The sequence below is a fragment of the Dendroctonus ponderosae genome, unplaced genomic scaffold, assembly GCF_020466585.1.
Source record: "Dendroctonus ponderosae isolate FM_Combo_2020 unplaced genomic scaffold, Dpon_F_20191213v2 Dpon_F_20191213_6, whole genome shotgun sequence".
In the NCBI taxonomy this organism is placed as follows: Eukaryota; Metazoa; Arthropoda; class Insecta; order Coleoptera; family Curculionidae; genus Dendroctonus; species Dendroctonus ponderosae.
This window is the reverse complement of record NW_026018814.1, coordinates 11,318,323-11,321,783: the sequence shown is the minus strand read 5'-3', so window position 1 is coordinate 11,321,783 and position 3,461 is coordinate 11,318,323. Positions and strand designations below refer to the sequence as shown.

General features: G+C 34.6%; 1 protein-coding gene and 1 long non-coding RNA gene across 2 annotated transcripts in view; one reads left to right on the top strand and one right to left on the bottom strand.

Annotated features, from left to right (window-relative positions):
• Positions 1–3,461, top strand: part of LOC109545111 (nephrin) — a gene marked incomplete at its 3' end in the record, with an annotated part of 199,135 nt that overhangs the window by 169,430 nt on the left and 26,244 nt on the right.
• Positions 271–3,461, bottom strand: part of LOC109545126 — a 42,901-nt gene continuing 39,710 nt past the window's right edge. The window contains exon 3 of the long non-coding RNA XR_007281845.1: positions 271–482. This is a non-coding gene — a long non-coding RNA (uncharacterized LOC109545126). The remainder of the gene's footprint in view (positions 483–3,461) is intronic.

The window sequence follows — 3,461 nt, the reverse complement described above, 5'->3', positions numbered from 1 at the left end:
ATATTCGCTCGCTATCTCCTTCAACATGTTGCTGCCCTGATAAAAAGGAAAATCTACATGCGCCACATAAACATTGCTAATAGAGAGTTGCTACGCCATACTCAATAAGGGGACGATAACGTTTAAAAACATCGCCTGCTCCTGATATCGGCTCACTATCTCCTTCATCATTCTGCAGCCTATATAATCGAAAACATGCTGGTATTGCGGACAAATGGGATGAGACCTCTTTTTGAGATAGTGGTATGTATGTATATTTAACGAATAGACTATTTTCTAAACAGTTTATTTTTTACATTTTACAAAAGTTGACAGAAAAAAGCATTTATACAATACATGAAATTGACTTGTACCTATATTAATTAACATTATTAACATTATTAACATTGGCATCAGCGGATCCTAGTTAATGGTTCCAATGGGAATGGAAGCTTAGGTGGCAGGTTCCACCGAAACTCGCAAGTTACATCAACTTGCGGTACCTACACAAGACGATAAATTAACTACGTTGAAATGTTTAGGCCTTTTCTAATTTACTTACTTTAACGTACAGGGCACTTCTCTATAATGCATAATTCAACAAAAAAAAAACTGGTAAAGTGAGTAAAATAATAACTATTTTGTCAAAAATAAAAGTGTATTGCAAAATTGCTGCTATGTATTACGATAACATAATTTTCAGAGAAAAATTCAAAAAGTGTTTTTCTCGTAGAAGAGTAAAATAGTTACAAATTCAGATCAAACAGACATTCAGATCACACATCAAAATCATAAAAAAGCAGTCGGCGAACAAGGCCATAAAACCAATTTAAATTGTTTTGTACTTTGCATACAATATTTGAATAATATAAAGGTAAAAATCATTCAAACAGGTTTATGTAATGAAGTGTGTATTTATATAATACAATATAAAGATGCATTCATCAGGCTTTGCATAGATAGAAGAACAGAAGTCATTAGATCATAATTTATGGCTGACCAAGCAGCTTCGAAATCAAACTTAGTAATTTTTAAAGACAAAAATTTTTGAGGCAAAATACCGACAAACAAACAGTTTGTGAAAACATGAATCCGCCTCAACAATATAGAACTTATCTATAAAATCTGGACATGCACCAGTTGTTGTTTTTACCAGCTCACTCACGTTATCTATGGATTTTTAATCGGGAGATATTTTACTTAATACGTCCCTCTACCACATTGGGTTTAAAATCACGCAAATCCAATAAATCAAAACCGAGTATCCACCTGGTTTCGGCAAATTCGATTTGGAATGGCGGCAGCCAGCATCTCGCCGATCATTAAAGTTGTCACGATGCGGTTTTCTTATTTGCTGAGTTTCAATCTGGGACATTCTGGGTTACCCAGTTAATTGAAGTTTGCTATCGGCAACATTTACGCTGTCCTTTTTTCTGAACGAAAGTAAATCATCGTGTGGAACTGAGTATTGGCCCATGAAATTTATTTAAAAGATTTTTAACGAATTTTAACATCAGTTTTTAAATGATGAATGTTGTTTATTTCATAAGTTCACATTATAAAAGAAACTTTACAGTTTGAGGAATAACATAGATTTAAATAGCCGTGGACAAGTCTTGATTCCCTTCATACCTATGGAATAAAAAAAAGGGCGTTTTTACTAAATTTAACTTTACCGTAACCAGTGATTATGAATTTGGGTTGATCCAACAATTATCTTCAGTTGTGTTTAATGCACTGCTAAGTCCGGGCTGAATGGTGTATATATTCTAGCATAACGTTAATCACACCAAATCCACAATAATCGCCGAACTTATACAGATTACGGCCACAAACTACAGTCTTATACCATCGGTCTCTCGATACCATTTTCAATGCTTGTCGAGATTCTCGGCGCAAATCGAATTTCGCAAACCCCCAGATGAGAAGTCGGTTTTGATTCATTGGATTACTCTGATTTCAAAACAAATAAATTTTCTTTTGCTTACATTCGTAAGCGGAATTAAATTAACTGTCCGAAATCTGATTAAGACCAAATGAGATTTATACGGGGTGTCAATTTGAAAACTTCCCATCCTTAAATTGGAAAGTCCCGTCAATTTCGTGTAAGGGGGACAATTGATAAAATAAGTTAATATTTTTGGCCTCCTTGTTTCAACCCCCTAGGACGGGTAGGTGTCACCCTTAGAATCTTAAAAGGGAAGGGAGTCAAGGGGCACGTCGTTTTAAAGGGCGTTCAATTATCTTAACATTAATTACTACTCTGTAAACAAAAATAAGGTCTGTTTTTGAACTATTCCCTAACATTTCGGAAAACTTCACCGAGAATTGACAGGCAGGCATTTTGCTGCAATTCGCCTTTTAAGATCATCAATATCAACAGGTTTTGTTTTATGGATGGGCAACAACCTTAAGATGTTCCCATAGAAAGAAGTCTAAGGGTGTACAATCCGGTGATCTTGGAGGCCATTCAATTGGTCCCCTTGTGCCAATCGACAATCCGGGAATATTTAATCAATGTTAGGAAGCGTTCGAAAATATGCTTTATTATTGTTTACAGGAAAATACACAACGTTTTGAACAACTTATATGATAGTGTAGTAGATCCCATGGGTTTCATTGTACAAATTTCTCTGCCGTAAATAAAAAGTGACATTTCCCGAAGTAAAATAATCAATAAACCCGAAATCTATTGTTTAAACACTAGATTTTCTTTCTATTATTCAACGATTTTAACGGTATAACCTAATCTTCTCATCATTTGTACTATAAGGAGGCCTAATGCCATCATTTTTGTTTAAACACGAATCTGAAACCCAAAATCTTAATACAGGCAAGTTTAATTGTTTCTGTAATTTTGAAACGCGATGATTCGAAAACCTCTGAACAAAAAGCAAGAAACTCTAAAAAACTAATATAAAGAAAATTGAACACCCTTTAAAACGATGTGACATTTCATTCCCATTTAAGATTCTAAGGGTGATATCAACCCGTCCTAGGTGGTTGAAACAAGGAGACTAAAATTATTCATTTAAAGTGTTCTCTTTACAAATAAAATGTACGGATCTTTCCGATTTTTCATATTTTAAACTGCAAGGAAGATATTAAGGAGTGGGAAGTTTTCAAATTGACACCCGGTATAGCTTGCCCATTGGATTTTTATTTGCAAGTATGGATAATAATACTGAGTTCAAACGAACAAGGTACACCATGTAGCTCGTTGTTTTTTCCATATAGAGAAACGGTCGCTCACTAATAATTCCGATTTTCCAGCCAGTAATGTTGGATATAAATGTACCTACTCAATTAGAGAATTTCGTTTTCAGATTTTCCGCTCACATAGTTGGTCGATTTACTTCCTCGAGTCGATAAATATTAATATTGGAAGCTGGCGAATGACAATTTTCTGCAATAATCCACCCCAAATTTGTGCCGTAGTGAAAGTCTCTTCAAAACCTTTTTCCTCGAAATGTTGCCTCAAA